This window comes from Triturus cristatus, chromosome 5_1 (genome assembly GCF_964204655.1).
Source record: "Triturus cristatus chromosome 5_1, aTriCri1.1, whole genome shotgun sequence".
Lineage (NCBI taxonomy): Eukaryota > Metazoa > Chordata > Amphibia > Caudata > Salamandridae > Triturus > Triturus cristatus.
In genome coordinates, this window is record NC_140587.1 from 668,505,329 (window position 1) to 668,524,285 (window position 18,957).

Here is an 18,957-nt window from a genome sequence, read left to right on the forward strand (position 1 = left end):
CATGCGTGTGAATTGGTCTATGACAGTTAAAATGATAGTAAAACCTGTTGAAATTCGTGGCAGTTCGACAATAAAGTCAAGAGATATAGTATGCCAAGGTTGTGGAGGTAATGGTAAAGGCTGCAATAAACCACTAGGGGGTTGATGCATAGCTTTGTTCTGACCACATATAGCACATGTCATTACAAACTGTTTTACATCTTCAAACATGGTTGGCCACCAAAAGGTTCTTTTAATTAACTGATAAGTTTTAGTGACCCCAGGATGAGCAGACAAAATGTTATCATGATGTAAATGCATTGCCTGATTTCATATAGACGAAGTTGGTACATATATCTGGTCGCTCATATACAAAAGATCATCTCTCAACTGTAACATCGGATACTCTGATTTCCAGTCTTGCACATATTTAGTCTTTAGTTCTTTTCTTATTTCAAGTATAATATCATTGTCAATTATTTCGACCTGGAAACAATGATCAGGTAAGATAGTCTGTGATAATTCCTGAGTCTTTGTACAATCTTCAGTCATTCCAATAAGAGATAAAGCATCAGCCTTGTTATTTTCTTTCCCAGAACGATATGTGATGATAAAATTGTAATCGTTAAAAACAATGTCCAACGTAATTGACGAGCAGAAATAGCTTTGGCTGATCTCAAAACTGTAAATTACGGTGATCTGTATAGATTGTGACCGGGTGGCGAGCACCCAACAAGTAATGGCGCCATTCTTCAAAAACAGCTTTTATAGCCAATAATTCTCTGTCAGCTATGGCGTAGTTTTGTTACGTAGGGGTTAATTTTCTGGAATAATAAGCAATTGGATGCATTTGCCCAGTTTCTTTATGTCTTTGAGACAAGATACCTCCGATTGCATATTGTGAAGCATCGGCTTCAACTATGAACGGTTGAGATGGATCAGGATGCATCAAAATCGGAGCTGTGGTGAATTGGTTCTTTAATTTCTGAAAAGCCTGTTCTGCAGAATGATCCCATTCGAATTTTACATGTTTTCGTAATAACTTCATAATTGGGGTTATAAGCCTTGAAAAATCATGAATAAACCGCCTATAGAAGTTGGCAAACCCTAAAAAACTTTGGATTTGTTTCACAGAAGTTGGACTAGGCCAGGTGAGTATGGACTGGATTTTCTTTGGGTCCATTTCAATTCCAGATGGAGTAATAATATAACCCAAAAAGTCAACTTTGGTAACATGAAACATGCTCTTCTCCAATTTGACAAACAGAGAATTTCGTAAAAGCTGTTGAAGAAAAGCCCTCACTTGTTTTACATGGTCTTCTTTGTTTTTTGAATAAATCAAAATATCGTCGATGTATACAACACACCAAATGTCTAAAAAATCTCGTAATACCTCATTAATAAAAAACTGGAATGCTGCTGGGGCATTGCAGAGTCAGAAAGGCATGGCCTGATATTCATAAAGGCCGAATTTTGTACGGAAAGCGGTCTTCCACTCATCACCCTCTCGGACTCGTACAAGGTGATATGCCCCGCGCAAATCCAGTTTTGTGTATATAGTGGCATCTTTTATCTGATCTAATAAAGTTGGAATGAGCGGTAAAGGGTACCTGTTTTTAATTGTCACGCTGTTCAGGGCGCGGTAGTCTATGCACGTGCGCAAATCTCCCCCCTTCTTCGGTATGAAGAAAAGAGGCGACGAGACTGGGGATTTAGAATGTCTAATAAATCCATTCTCTAAATATTCATCTAAATAGGTTCTTAAATGTTGGTTTTCAGATTCAGTAAGTGCATAGATGCGACTACAAGGGAGAGTTGCACCTGGTACAAGGTCCATCCGGCAATCAAAATCTCTGTGAGGCGGTAATGTGTTACCCTTTTTTTTATCAAAGACATCCAAAAGATCTGAATATTCAGACGGAACTCCTTGAATGGCTAACACTGTTTCAGAAGTTTTTGGAGAATCATATCCGTGTACCAATAGCTCAGGAATGTGGTGTTGTAAGCAACCAGCTTGACGATGATCAGATTTAAATAACAATGTCTTTTTTACCCAATCTATCTGAGGATTGTGTAGTGCTAACCATGGAATTCCCAAAATTAACCGAAACTGTGGCGCGTCTATGATGTCAAAGGATATGTTCTCAATGTGTTGTGCTGAACAAGTCATAAGTAAAGTATCAGTCTGAAACTGTATTGGGCCTGAAGTTAATTCTTTGCCATCCACTGCTCTTACTATTTCAGGGTTATTTTTTTGTACTTTTGGAAACCCTAACTCACGTAAACATTTTGTGTCTATAAAATTGCCCGTTGCTCCAGAATCAATTAGAGCATCTATAGACCATGTTAAAGTTTTATTATCAAGGGATTGTAGGGTCACTTAAATACTAAGATGATTGGAAGTCATGGTAGGAACAGTAGAGGCCAAACTTGCCTGCTTACTCGACAAAGCGGCCTCCATGTTTGCCGAGCATTCTAGTTTTCCGACTGATCTAAGATTGCCACTTCGTTACCCTTCCCTTTCACTTTGTTAGGACGAGTCGGACATTTAGCAAATAATTTCTTCATGGTTTCCTTAAACCGTCTAAGGTCATATAATAAGGGATCATTTCTGTCCACAATAGATATGATAGAATAAAAGCCACCTTAGAAGAGTCATCAGGAAAAGCTGTAGGTGTAGCTATAAAATGAAGGAGGCATTGATTCATAAAAATAGTACATTTTGCACTATCGCCATAAAACCGCTCTGGAGCAGCTAATGGAACTGGCGTTACCACTTGAATTTGCGTTGGAGTTGAGGCTGTAGCACTATGCAAAGTTTGTATGTTTGGGTTGAAACTAGATGGCTTTAAAATGGGCTTTTCCGTTGAGGGAGCCCCCCAAGGGTTGACACTAGGAGAAGTTGTTGCTTGCATATTTGTTTGCAAGACCGAAATATCTCTATGTAATGCTGCATTCTCCGTTTTAATGTCAGTTAAAAGTGCAGCAATATCCTGTAAAGAGATCTGTGGATTTTGATTCATAGCGTCCGGGCGAAACCTTTTTCGTTGGCTTGGCCTTCTGTCAGGTTCGCAAACACTCTCTTGCCTTTAAGAATGCTTGTCAATATTTTCTCAGAGACGCTATGAGCCAACTTCCAAGAACTCTACTGGATAACCTATGAATTTGTTTTACACTAGGCTACAAAATAGAGCCCCGGGAGGAGGGTCGGATACTGGACGCACGATGATGTCCTGTTGTCGACCTGCGATCTTAAGGATTCGTGAAATGCGTCCAGTAGTCTTGTGAAGGCGATGAGATTCTGTTGGTGGCGTGTAGTTGTGAATGCTCGGGATTGAATGATTTTTATTTTTGTTTTGTTACACCAGCAGAGTTATACACCATCACAAGATCTATGAGAAATAAGATAAAAAACTATGCAATACAAAGATAAATACAATAATATTGTTTAGAGTCTTTCCTTCCAACAGATGCCCGAAGTCTTCGCCTACTTATCAGTAAACAAAAGGTCTCAAAAATTATTTGTTGCAACTTAACAGCAGTTAGGTTGTTTCATACTTTCTTGCGATGGGCGCCAGAAACAAAATATTAGCACTTAGCTTTCTTTCTTCTTATTTTCCCTGTTCTTAGATTCCTTCTGTGATGCTGCGATGCCCTCCTGTGGATGCAGACGGAAGACAGGCAACAATGAAATCCAGGTGAGTTTCTTCTTCGAGTACGGAAGGCTAAGCGATAGGAAACGGCTGGGTGTGGCATTATATACTCATGCCACACCCAGAATGTTCATCACGTGTCTCGCGCATGTAGCGCGATGTGCGTTTTCCGATCCTGGTTAAAGACCGGATCGGAACCATTCTTCGGTGCGCTTCTCATGCTGCGCATTAACTCTGCACTTGAGCGCCAAACTCGTAACAAGGAAGCAGAATGAGGAAGCGTAATACCATTCTTGCATTAAAACACGAACAGCAGCGACCATGTAAACAAAGAAGCATTGGCAAATGTCACATTACATCATAAGTGTTACAACCTACAATAAGCATTGATAAATGCCACAGAATAGTACAAAACCATACTACATTGCAATCTTGTAATAATTCACAACACTAATGTATCCACACATATGGAGTGCTGGTAGCACGGGACAAGGGTGGGTTTCAAACGGGGTTATATCATGGCGCTTTGTAGAAAAGCACGTCATTGGTATGGGGTGATTTTAAGACTGCCTTACGATTCATGACAATATTGGGTCTTATACCTTTGCAACTCATTCCATAACTCTGCAATTTCTTCTCTTTAGTTTCCTCAGCTACATTTTGGGCCAGGTCAACCAGTATCAATCATTTGGGGTACTCAATTCTGGCAAGGCAGAACTAAATTGTCATGGCTTGACTTTCTATCATGGTCACCACTCACCTGAATGAACCTCCAGGGGTTCCACAGAGGTGATTATGGTACTCCCACTTCACCCAAGAACAGATCTTAACTGAGGGAATTAAGACCATAAGCTAGCAGATGTTACTGAGGAGAAGGGGACTGGCCTGAGAAAATAGGAGAAAGAATCTGTGCAGTCATCTGTTCTATGGGTTTCTTGATGTTCCCTCTCTCCCTCTCAATCTCTCAGCCCACCTAGAACTAGCACAATCTCAATCTCTCTGTTCAGTTAGATTCCAATGTTTCCTGGACTTATCTGAGAATTACAATCAATACACTATTAGGAATCTTCCCATCAATTCAAACAGCAATTTCTTTTAAGACATGATATTTACCAATACTTTCCATTTCTTTTCATACTTTAGTATATTTTGATATTTACAGAAAAATGTAGTAGTCCTAGGCAAATGTACAAGGGCGTTCACATGTTTCTGTTTACACCTTACATCACAAGTCATGAGGCTTATTTCCCCTGATCCAGCACGAGGCCAGAAGTAAAAGAGAAAAGGGGGACAAGAAAAAATAATAATAATATATCTTTACAGCTATCTTCCCTGCGTCGCAGACCTGTCGTCAGTCTAGCTCATTCACACACGCAGTCATTGGTGAGGCCCATAACACCAACACTCACATGTCTCTTACTCACGAGTCTGCACAAAGGCGGGATGATGATTTCGCGCTGGACATGTGGGGGGGTACCTTATTACCTATAGGGAAGAAAAGTTATTTTACAGAATATATATTAGCATTCACCACCTATAGATTCCTAATCCCAAACATCAAGGCACTCCACCCACTTGTTCGATGGACCAATTAGTTGGATTGGTTGATGGTTATTTAGAACCAGCTAGACCACATTTTAAGACTCAGAATCCTTTATTCTCTTTATCGAAAAACCACAAACTCATAATTTCTGTTAATCAAATATTTGTTTATCTAAATATTGTTTTGCAAATAATTTCGACATTTATGATTAATCAAAGTTTAGAAGTTTAGAAATTTAGTCAAGTAATACGGATCGCAGGACATTTATATTTACCTATTCTTGCTATCTGGGTTTTTCTCTAATTCATTTGGCTCTGCAAAACCGAATTTAGCTGTTAATTGTCCAAAATAAAGCAGGCCAAAGCTCAAAGTCCAAAGTTCTTTGCTCAGCACGTTACAGTCCAAAAGATCTCCAAAGGACCAGAAATCGTGCAAGCATCTGTCATCGTCTGTGGAGTCAAAGAGGGTGTGCAGTCATCAAAACTGCCGAATGCCGTCGACAAGAAAAATGGGAAAAAGGGAGAGAGAGATACCCCTCCTATTCTACTGCTCTTTTTATAATACATTTTGGGATAACATGAAACATTTTTAAGCGACGAAAGTCTATGATTGGCTGATTGGAAAACGTTCGATTTTTATTCCATGAAGTTCCCATGGATTTTGCTGGTTCATTTCCGTAGATGACGTAGTCCTTATGCAACAATGTTTTAAGGTTTGCTTGCATGTCCCAATTGTTCATTTAGACCAGTTTTTACCGACTGAAGTTTGGCAGTCCACCAAGATCCTATCCTTGACCGGGGACACTGTGCACAGGGGTTGTCAGGAAGTTCACGGAGCCATCCGAGTCTGCGCAGTAGGCATCGCGCTCACAAGACGGTGGTCACTCCTGAACTCGATTTCAGTCGCCATTTTCTAGGTAGGCCCAAATGTCAACTTAAGCGAAACAAACACAAAAGAATAATTAATGAAAAGAAATGATAATGCTAATGTTAAACCCTCACTAATCCCTTTATATATTAGTATTTTCCTAGCATATAGCGACATATAAAGCGATAATACTCACCATTAGGATCCAAACAGGAACGCAAACATCATATAAGCAACACAAATCATGCAATATCTATTACCACATGTACTACTATCAATATGCGTGCATATTGTAGTCATTAGAGTTATTTTGCCATGCAAATAACAGTTTCCCACGTATAATTGGTGTATGCGATTGGTTGATTTAGTACAACACAGCAATCTGTTAGTAAAATTATAATCAGTAGGTTATATAGTTAGTCTTTACATGCAAAATAGAGGTGGTATACAAAATTTTGTTCTACCTGCTCCATCACCCCTCATGATAATGTTAAGAAATAGTAAATAAAGTGTAAGAGAAAGCCTTCCAAGGACTGTGAATCTTCAGCCATTCCAGAAAGAACATCTATGCCATAACAGTCTGCATCCAGGTCCCAATCTGGCCCTTGTTGGTGCTAGCTATCTGCTTCTCGAATGAACAGAGAATGAAGGTTGGCCTTGCTTCTCTGAGCAGGCTGCAGATTGGAAAAACACGAAATTATGAGCAGGTATATATGCTGCAGACCATTTAGGAAGCTCATATTTTCAGCAGGACTTTGGTGCTCGTGTCGACATAGATAGGCCTAGAGGGGAATGGATTCCATCCAAAGATTGCCATTGATTATACTGAAATATTAACAGTTTTCATTGTGCTGACAGGTGTGGATCAGGAATATCGTAGATAGAATATCGAATGGTCACAATTTCGTGACCAGAATATTGAGAGACAAAATGTCATCAAAAGGATTCTGCACATTTTTTATGCCTAACACACGTATGTACATTGGTTATACATATCTCTTCAAGGTTGTTAAGAAGAGTACATCCATACCTCTCTCTTTTCGACTCACCGCTTTAACATTTTGTCCCTAGATATTTGGTCATGATCTTTTGATCCTTAGATATTCTGCCTTTGATATCCTCTACCACAATCGCATTATCATGAAATTGCCTTAATTTGCTTTACCATAATGTTTATATCTGCTGTTACACTTATTCATATATACTCCACTAAAAGTAGCCTTTCACATAATAAGCCTTTGAACATAACTATGGATTTCGTGTTTCTGTGCAATTCCTTGGGAGAGAGTATTTGAGTGATCCACCTCAAAATAAGTTAGGGGCATATCAGCAAGGGCCGGCGATAATTATCGCTCAGCACGCTTAGCGCGAGGATATTTATCGCCGGCTAACGCTGAATTTTATCGCTGAGATAGCGTGCTATCAGCAACGCTTATCTCAAAAGCGATAAAATTCCAGGCGCAAGCTGCCAAATGTGTGATTATCGCTGGAAATCCAGCGATAATCGCACAACGTTTGGCGATAGCTTGCTGATAGGGCAGGGCAGACTCAGCCATGATATCCACCTTGCATTGGATATCATGGCTAAGTCAAACTAAAAGCAGGCGTAAGGAAAGTAGCGATAAACGTGGTTAGCGCTACTTTTCTTATCGCTATGGTTGTTAGCGTGCCCATTGATAATTGGAGAAGTGTCAGTTAGCGACATTTCTCCAGGTATTTTGGGAAGGAACGCCCACTTTGCATCTCATTAGAGATGCAAAGCTGGGCGTTGTTGTAACGGGCGCTAAGTCAGCAAAACATGCGATAGCGTGTCTTTGCAGATAAGGCGATGAAATTATCGCCGCTTATCGCCCGAAAACGGACGCATAGGCGGCGATTATTTCATAGAGCCGCCTTGATGATATGCCCCTGCGACTCTAGCAGAAAAGATTGTTACCCAATATGCTTTGTTTTGAGGTAAATGAAAGGAGATGCATTGGTCACAGCCTATCTGTTTCTCCCATCAAGCTGCTAAGCTAGTTCAAACGTTTGCCTGCCTAAGACTAAGTTGAATCTATTGGGCATTATTTCCATGTGAACCGTTAAAAACATATTAGTTGAGCCTGCCATATATTGCCTAAATGAGCTCTGAACCCTAAAAGCCTTTTGGGGTCATATGTGCAAGGACTGGCAAAAACTACAGCTAACGTTAGTTAGCGGCAGTTTTCTTACCGCTGTGTATCGCTGAAAACTATCGCCTTGTTAGCGACGTATGTACAAGATGTCGCTACATGGCGATAGCTTCAGGGATCAGCGGTGAAAACTGCTGCTAACATTAGCGTGATGGCGATAGGAATTCCGGCGTTAGAGGGCGAAAACAACGCTAGGCCCATTAGCTGCAAAAAAACGCACGTTAGTCAGCCTAACGTGAGATTTTTTTGCCTCTAATGGAAAAAATGGCCTATCAGTCAGCCTCCAAAAGAATATAGGCAAAAAAACCAATGAAATGCAGAATGGAGCAGCCAGGGCCAAGTGCAGCACACATCAACAACCCCCTCAAGCCACCCCACATCCAGGATGACCAGGATGAGGGCCTGGATGCGTCGCTGGACCTGCGTCTGGAGCTTGGATGCACCGCTGGACCTGTGCCTGGAGCCTGGATGGATTGCTAGACCTGCGTCTGGAGCCTGGATGCCTCGCTGGACCTGCGTCTGGGATGCGGAGGAGCTGTGGGGTCGATGGGCTGTGGTGGTAGACATTGAAGCGTGGCGATCGCCCGTACCTGGTGGTGAAGTCTGGCTGGTCACCTGGAGACCTGTGTGAGAAGACCGCCTTGCACCCCTTGGTGCTGTGAATGGTAGAGGCGCTCCTGCGCTCCAACATAGGGAGGTCTGCATCGCTTACTACGATCCACCACTTTACCGGGGTGCAAAGAGAGGATTACCAACGGTGGAGGGCACCTCTCTGAATCACAGGCTGGATGAGGTTGCGCTATCCGGACACTGTGGAGGGTGAGGCCTCTGAGCTGCGCCAAACTTGTGTTGCGGAAGCGCTGCAAGTTCCCGCCTAACGGGGCCCTGCTGCATCAACTGCATCGGGAGGTTCACCAGCGGATTTGGCGGCGACTGCTGTACCCGTGTTTGTGAAATCCCACCTGGCTGAGGCTCCTGCTGGGTGAGTCACATATAGTCATCTCACAAAATTGAAAATTAAAATACAGCAAGCAGTGAGAGAGGTGATGATATTGGGGTCCTCCCTAACCTAGAGAGAGAACCAAGCGGATGCCTTGAACACAAAGAGCATATGCTGAACGATTTGGGGGTGGTCCCATCCTCCTAGGACCACCCCGAGCAAAGTTATGGGGAAAAATACAATGCCAACCCAGCAAAGCATTATGGGGCGAGATTAATCATATTTGACCCAAATACATATCCCAAATGTCATATTTGACCCAAATGCACACCCCAATTTTCATGAGTGACCCCAAAACACACCCCAAATTTCAAAATTTACCTCATAATACACCCCACATTTCATCTCTGACACACGAAACTCATACCCACCCTAAAAATTCAAAATACCCCATTACTGACCTCACAATGCATTGTAATGGAATGCGATGTTAAGTCACCTGCGTTGTTGGATTTGCGTTCTAAAGGCATTACGATGTAATGGCTGCATTGTAATGGACGTCTCCCGTGCCAAAGGCAAGCCATAGGCAAGCCCATCTGCGTCTGTCCGCCCCTGGACCGCGCTCAGCACCAAGGACCCTTCCTCTCGGACACTCCACCCCTACGGCGCCAGTAACCACCTCGCCATCAACCCTGGATGCCACATGGCTTGCCAGGACCATCATCTGCTCCAGACCGGACATCGCTATCCCCATCACTAACGGCTACTAAATCATCAGCTAGGCCCACCACGACCTTCCAGGAGGAGGCATTGTCATCACCTACAGAAGCACACTCCGATGACCACGCACTCTAATGACCCAACGGTGACCATGGATCACCTCAACTTCCAGATCCGGACCATCCCCAAACCCATCCTCTGCTGCACCCTCATCTGCGGGCCCCCTGGGCCATGGACACCCATTCTCCGATACCATTGTAGACCTCATTGCACACCAGGCTCTCCCATCCACCGACGACATCCTACTCAGCGAACTCAAGTTCCACCTGGACAACCCCAGTGACCAGAACACTACCCCCTCCTGGGGTAGCTCCCCAACATCAGACTCAAGCACCTAGTCACCGCAGCAAGCCACATAGCAGGCCACACGGTCGAGCACGTCTCCCCCGCCATCGGGACCTTCAACTAAAGCCACACCACCGGACTCTCCTGGACCGACCATCATTGTATACATCACCGCTTCACCATGTCCACCGTACACAACCGCCATGATCGCCCCCCTCACAGCTGGATCAAGGCCCCTAAAGTACGTCTCGTCCACTCCCTCAGCACCACCACTCCGCCAACGCTTAAAGATGCTGACACCGCAGCGCGCAACCACCACCAATGGATCTCCAACTGCGCCAACACCCAGGCACCCCTCAATAACTGCACTGCATCAGTACCTTACGCCTGCATGATGGCAAGCATAAGGGTGACACAGTGCCACAGGGATATGCTGGCCCCATGCATTGCCGGAGTTGCGTCATGGTTGTGATGCGACTGCATCAATGAGTGACTTTAGCGCAGACAGATACGTCAGGATTCCAGACGTATCTGTCATTACTTGCATCATGGAGCGCAGTCCATTAAATACAGCGCATCCGTGGTGTCGCAAGGAGGGGGTAGTGAAAAGTGTTTCTACGCTGTCTTGTCGCACCGCTGCAACACTTTTCTTGAGTGAGGCCCAGGAATGCACACTATCTTATTGATGGTGCGCAGTCCTGCCCTGTAGTTTTGTCACAGGGCAGCGCAGCAACATTGCTTGCAGCGTGGTCCATCAACAAAACCTGCTGAAATGAGGCCCCAAGGGTTATCTCCATTTTTAAGACTGGCTATTTCCTGGTCTTAAGAAACTGCCCCTAACTGCAGTTAGAGGCAGTTTTTTTGGTCCTCCAGACTTAAGGAATACCCTTGTAATTATCATATAAGTGGGGTTACAGGCTGTTTTTGCATGGGAACGCCTCCCTTTCATGTCATTATCGCTAACAGAAGTGGAGATATTCATAATGGACGTTATGCCTGAAAACTGCTGCTAACAGAGGTTAGCGGCAGCTTGTACATAAGGCGATATAAATATTGCCGCATTAGCGGCGGAAAAGTGCCGCTAATGCGCCGTAAACTCCTTGTACATAGTCCCTTAGAATTTTTGGAAGGTATAAGAGTTGCCATGAGAATGTTCTTGATCATATCTAATGGTTGGGGTATTTTTATCCAATCTTCAGAAGACTGGGAAAAAGTGTGAAAGCTCCCAAAAACACATTCAGCCTTGGCGGTCAAGAGCTATTGCTTTCTCCACTCTGATCTATAAGGAAGTAGCTCGACTGCTGGGGGCCACTGCCATCATGTTGCCAGCCTCATGTACCCCCGTATGCTACAGAATTCTGCTTTGCCTCACTAAGGATTTTGAGCTTCATAAAATGTTGTAGGTAAAAAGTGGAAGTGAAAAAAGTTTGCTTTGTGGTCCTTGTGAGGTGAGCACTTCATCAGCTTCATTTGTTAAGGTTATCCTGTTTGGAATTTTTCAGTGCTGGAACTCAACTTACAAAATAAGCATCGAACTTCAAAGTGCCCTTCCTTGCCATAGTAGAGATGTCTGACTTCCAAAAACAGACTGTGGGGCGTTTTATCAAGAAACGGCGTTAACATTATCGCCGCTTTAGCGGCAGAAAACTGCCGCTAAAGTGGCGATAATATGCCACAGATAATTCCCATAGAAGCCCATGTTCTGGTGTCAACATGGGCTTCTATGGGAATTCTGAGCGGAATATTATCAAGCCCATTATCGCTGCTTTAGCGGCAGTTTTCTGCCGCTAAAGCGGCGATAATCTTAACACCGTCCTTGATAATATGCCCCTAAGAGGCTGAGCAAAGTTTTGTCTGCCAGACCACCGTGTCTGCAGAGGCCTTCACATATGCCTGCCATGTCTAAAGATCTGCAAATACCTTTCCATAATATCAGTGCCAATGTACATCCACTGGTGGATTGAATGAACTATAGGCAAAGATGAAGGCCTAGTGGATGTCTTTTTGTTGGGTTGCTCAGTATTTATTTTTGCTTTTCTGAAGCAAACTCTCATAGAGGTAATTTTTGGGAGAAAATCAAAGAATCATGGATACTGAGTGAGGCTGCTTCTTGTGTATCAGGCCATAGGTTGTTTTCGGAAGCCCAGGTCGACCAAGATTCTCATAAAGGATATAGCAAGGAAATTCAGTGGTAGTGGCCGACCCAACTAGAGTGAGGCCATCACGACTATAGACTGACAGCTGTTTGCCTGATGGGCGCCATGTCGCAGTCTTCCATATGCAAACCAGGCAGTTTCTCCAACTCTAAGGCCCTCATTACAAGTGAGACGCTAATTACCAATAGGTTTGGTAAGCATAAAAATCCTCATTTATGCTTAATTTCATGGGCAAAACTAGCAATAGGTGATAATTATCGCTTCTGATAAACCACTTTGGTGCATATGTACAATGAAATGTTGGAGCACGGAGCTGTGCCAAATTTGTCAGCGATGTGTTCTGACATTTCCAAAACGCAGGGATGCGCCGTATTTACAACAATACAGTGCACCTCTGTAATTTCCCTAGCGATGGCGCTTAAAATAGTTGCTTAGTGCCAATGCAGGCACCCTTGCACCATAGTGCAAGGGTGCCGTTGTTGCAGGGAATTATTGTTTATGTGCAGGAAGGTGTCCCTTCCTGTAAATAAACAATCAATAATGGCGATTTGCTATTTCTGTGTGCTGCAAAATGCAGCACACATAGAAGTTTCAAATCATCATTTAATTATTGTTTATGTGCAGGAAGGGACACCTTTCCGCACATAAACAATCATTCATGGCATTTTGCTCTTTCTATGTGTGCTGCAGAATGTCACCCACATAGAAAAAGCAAAAACGAGGTGAAATAAAAGTATTTCTCCTTGTATTGCCATTCTAACACCTGCTCTTGATTGGCATTCGCTTTTGGCGCTGCCTCAGATTTACAGATCCATGTAAATCTGGAGCGGCGTCAAAAAGCAATGGGTGTTGTGGAGGATCGCCCACAACACCCATTGCGCGCCCCTTGCATGAAAGGGTACCATATTTATAAAGTGGTGTTAAGCCACAAAAAGTGGCTTAATGCCACTTTGTAAATATGGAGCAGGGCATTGCACTACAGGAATGTCGCTAAAAGTGACGGGAGCAATGCCCTTGTAAGTATGCCCCTTTGATTTGAGATTTTATCAAAGCGATAATTATTGCATCAAATACTGAGACGCTCGTAATGAGAGCCTTAGTGGGATGGTGACACCGGCAAGATTGAGTCCTGCGAATTTTTCAGCCTATAAGTCCCAAGGTAAAAGGTTTGATGTGTGAGACGCACTAGACTTCACCGAACCCCTCTCCGTCGCAGTTGGCCAGACATCCAGCTTTGGTTTTGCTGCCACTTTTTGACTTTAAAAAATAAATAAATCTGGTTTCCATTATCCCAAGTGGACCTTTTTATTTCATTTTCTTGTCTCATTTTCAGTTAATTATACGTGTGTCGTTACTGAATAGAATTTTTTTTTCCAAGGAGAGACAAAGGATTGTATGGGTAACAAAGTCCACAACTTTATCCATCTCAACCATAACTTTCTCGCTGAAGCGGTAAAGGTCAAGCACACGTGTAAGCTGCTTATACCCGCAAAAACTAAGCTTAACCTTCTGTTATCCCGCTGCTCCGATAAAAGCAAGGTCACCTTGACACAGCCACAGCATTGACAAACCATTTAACGGACGTGTTCCTTCCTCATTTCCCATAGTGAAATCATTTATTTCACAAAGCATGTCATTAAAATATTAGCATGTCCTATCCCAAATTAATTAGTAGTAAATGCGTTCGAAAGCCAAAATCAAATTGTTTTTCTCTTCAAAGTGTGAGGTGATGTGTGTAGCATTCATGTGCAAATGAGGCCCTCGGAGCAGTGAGGTTGATGTATCTCTGGTACATGTTTCTCCTAATTAACTTTTCCATAATGCATTACATTTACACTCCGAGCAGCACTGAACATATGCACGGCAACATTTTGATTGAACAATGACCTCCTGCTATTAAGTGTAGGAACAGCTCTTTATATATTCCCCCTGTCTCTTTTAACGGTGCTGTAGAGTACCGCAGAGAAAAAAGTGCTCTACTAAGAATTGGCATTTCTCACTCAATGCGCAAAATATATATTCTTTTCCTTTGAATTACTTTCATTTAAACGTTTAATTGCAAAAACGTTTCACCACTGTAAAGATTGACGTGCTTTAAAATTAAATCTGTCAGGTTCTCTGAAAAATGAAAAAGGAAATAATGACCTATACCAGCAGTGTCCAAGGCAGGCTCAGGAGGGCAAAGTCCATGGAAGATTCTCAGGCTACTCTGATTATTTAAATGGAAATCATTTACGTAATCTGTGGATATCATCTCGTAGAAATCTTGCATGAAGCCAGCCCTCTTGATCAACGTTGAACACCCATGTACTATGCTGTGTGTCGGAAAATAAATATTCCCTCTCATCATTAGGGCATCTTTCACGTGCAACATGGGTTCTTACTGAAGCTGACACAGATTGACGCAAGAAGAAAAACAAAGGTTAAAAGGACTCACACAGTTTGGTCATCAATTATGTCATTTCAGATGTTGCTTTGATGTTATCAATAATGTCATAGAACATTTAATAAGTGGACTAATATGTGAGGGAATTAGCTGGCTAGCTAGTTAATTTAGGGCACAAATTGTTACTCGAGATAAATATAACTGGTGAATTTCAGTGGTTTTGTTAGTTTAAGACAGCATGTTTTAACTAACATTTTGACCTAACTATAACGTTCCTTTACACTTTGTTTTTCACTGAATTTCTAAAGTTTATTTTTAATTAGTAGTAAGATATTATTACATCTCTTGACTATAACTCTACTTCAAACTTGGGTTTCTTCAGTGAATATTGAAGGCTTTTTTAATTAAAGTAAGATGGCCATCTCCGTGCACAGTGTGGGGTTGGGCTCAGGGGCTGGCCTGCAACCAGACCCTGTGCCGACCCATCTGTGAGCTCCCAATCCTCAGCATCGAACAGCCTTCAGCCACGCACCTCCCTCCCAAGTTTACGAACATCAGCCAGAGGGATGAGGTCCCAGGAGCTTAGAAAAGGCTCTGGAAGGGGGGGCTGTGTCTCCCTCTCACCATTCAATGAAAAGGGCCCCAGTGGATTAGGTCCCGGGGCATTATGCCCCCTCCCCCAACAAAATTTGAATTGTGCCTCCCCAACGCCACCCCTGGGGTGCCGGTTCAATCTCACACATTTCCAGGTGTACAATTCCTCGTAAACCTGGAAATGCTTCAGATTCCATGGGTGTTGCCGAGGAACATCCACAGCAACACCCATGGAACACTTCTTTCACACATTTTTTTTTACGGAGTTTTATGTAGCGCAAACTTGACCCCCAGGTATTGGGCATCAGAGCTCTTGACACTAGCACCAGTTGCGTTACATGAGGACACTTTCATTTTTGTTAGGCAAGGAGAGATTAAGTGGCACATGCATCATTCTAAATACCGGTCGCAAAGGAGCAGATTCTGCGAATCTCCCCTTTGCGACCAGTATTTTTGCATTTGGGATGCATCAATCCAAATGCAAATTTGCAATTTAAGTAATCTCAAAATTTGCAATTACTTAAATTGTGAATGCATTTAGGGACTCAGTAATTACCATCAATTTAAAGTTAATGGTAATTTGCGGAAACTTTGAAAAATGCACTAACATGCATTTTTCGAAGTTCAATGTTGCACAAACTCATGTCCGTGGGGTATGTGTGTTCGCAACATGTGGTCACATGGAAATTTCAGGGGGTCATCAGGTGTCCTTTTGGCACCCTTGCACCCTTAAAAATGCATGCGCAATTTGCGAGTACCTATTTGGTACTCGCAAATTGCACACACAATTCCCTTTCATTCCTATGGGCCTCTAGGCCCACAGAAATGAGTGGGAAGCTATTCCTTAGTCGCAATTAAGGAATATGTAGGAATCGCAATTTATTTAGCGATTCCTACATGCATAAGGAATTGCGATTCCTAAATAGCGATTTCTAAAAAATCGCAATGAAGGAATCGCAATTCCTTATGTTGATGCATGTGCCCCTAGGCGATTTGCCCAGAATCACAGGATGTTGCGCATCTTTACTGAGACTCGAACCCGGTTCCCCAGATTAGAGGTCTTTCGCCAGTTCTGTGTGAAAGGGGCACATATTTACAAGGCCATGAAAAGTCACGCAAAGTGGCTTTGCATGGCCTTGTAAATATACTGCAGCACATTGCGCCAATAGAGCATAAAAATAGTGATGCTCCGGTGGTGCAAAAGTGCCGCTAGGAGCACCGTGAATGAGGCCCCATATGTCTTTTAAAACCTTTTTCTAAAACAGGGAAAGAGTTCCAGGGTCCTAAAATGGCTGCCACCACATCTTTGTTGATGTGGTGGTAGCCAATTGGATTTTGTCTTTGATCTGTCATGTCTGTGGATCCTTAGGAACCTGATATATACATACATTTGAAACCTTAAGCATTTTTGCGTTTGCTTATAACTTTGAACTGTTTAGATAACACAGGGCCTCATTAGGATGGCGGTTGTACTTATGCCTGACCGTCATCCAATCGGAAACGGGACTGCCCGGCTAAAAGTCCGGGGTCCCTTAAGACGAGTTAGGATACGACCACCACCACGGTGGTTGCAATGTCTATATTTTGTACTGTAGCGGTGCTGCGGGCTGCAGCACATGCCACAGTACAAAAAATAGACATTACAAATATCCCTGCACTACGCGGTAGGCACCATGCCGTGCCTGCCACATGGTGCAGGGATGTGTAGGGAGGCCCACCAGGTGCATGTTGGAGGCCCAGAGGGGGAGGTCTGCTGCAGGCCCATAATGTCCCTTTCCTCCTGCCTTTTCATGGCAGGTACACCGCCATGAAAGGTCCAGCGTAAAGGAACACTGTAATACCTACGGCAGTGCCTGGCAGGCACCGCCACCATTGTAGGTATTACTTGGCAGCTGGTCTCTCCGACTGCCAAAGAGCTGCTGGCCATCATTATGTGGCGGGTGGTAAAGAAGTCACCAATGGCGGTAGGCTGCCAACAATGGGGTGACGGTGGTTATCCCACAACCATCGTAATGAGGCCCAGAGTGTTTTACAAAGAAAGACTGAGTAAAGCATAAGAATAGAAAATGCGTTTCTACAGGAAATAATAATTACAGGATATACCACATGATATTTGTTAGAACAAGGAAATATAATTGACTGACACAGATGGGATAACAGACATACGCAACTACTACATGTGTGAAATCTGGATAAGAATGTTCCAGTGCAATCAGAGATATTGGGACCCAATTGTGCACCAGAGGTCTTCCACTACTTGCATCCTCTGGTCCCCCTACTGTGGACCATCAAACCCATAGACAAGTAATCATTTTAGTACTTGACTGTCAGGTTAGTGAGGTAGAGCAGGACAAACCTTACCCAAGGAGGTACTGTGGGCTAGAAACTCAGAACTCAGCAATACAACAAATAAAACTCAATAAATTAGTGTCCAGTCAGTGTGTTTTCTTTAAAGGAGAAAGGTACTTTAATACAGGGAAAAATAAATACTACACACAAAATGAACGATATGGAAACACCGTCTAGAATGCCTCACAAACTAAAAGGGGTGCACCCTGAACATAGTTCAGAGAAGTCAACTAACCCCCTAAAGGTAGACTAGGACCGAAGTTCTGATGCACCTTTAACAATTGCATGCCAGCAGAACCTACCCCCTAAAACCACAATACATGCATTTAAGCTAAGCCTGGTTGGTGAACTCTGCTTCGTTTGCGGAGTTTGCGAGTCGGCACCCGCGCTCTGCGGAGCTAGCGGAGTTCTGAAAAAATCCTCCCTGCTTAGCAGAGCAGAGTTTTTTCTTCGCTTGCGCTTGGCAACGGTAAGTTCGGCAGTCCTGTATGGCCATTACAGCTTGCGCTGAGAAACCTTCTGTTCACGTTGGGGAAGTTGCTGCCCCGGGTAGAACTTCTACTCGAGCGCAGGAAGAAGCAGCACCCTCCCTCTTGTGCTGTGCGTGATGCAGTTCATGCTGATTTTCGGGCGCGGAATAAACTCCCAGCACTAAAAATCGGTGCGAAAGGTGCGATGTAATGCACTCCTCCGCTTGCTGAACTCCACGTAGCTTGGCAGAGTTTTTTATCACTTCACGAAGTTTCGCGTAGTGGAACTCTGCGAACTTCGCCCAGGCCTAAATAAGACTATGGTGAATTGTGGACCTGATAGGTATGAAAAGTCCTATTTACTGAGTTTGCCATAGAGTTGTTACAATATATTCATAGTGAAATATGAACATTTCCGTATAGCTGTTTCAATTCCAATAAATTATCATTTCCAAATGGTCCCATAAAGAGAAACATGGTTTTGCCATTGTTTATAGAAAATCCTACCTATTGGCTTTGATTCACTTACAATATGAGTCATTGCACATTATAAACATTTACAACCCACTACTTTCTACTATTAAACCATGTTCTAGCACAATCTCTGATGACACAAAACTTAATGGGCCCAATGCACTCCCCAGGAGCACAACAGTGTCAGCCCTGAACTGACCCAAGATTCCCCCAAGTTCACGAATGTAGCCTCCAAGAGACTCTGGGTGTCACTATTTTTTCAAACACTTGGGGAATTATGGTATTCTGTGCTGCTTCAGGCAGCATCACA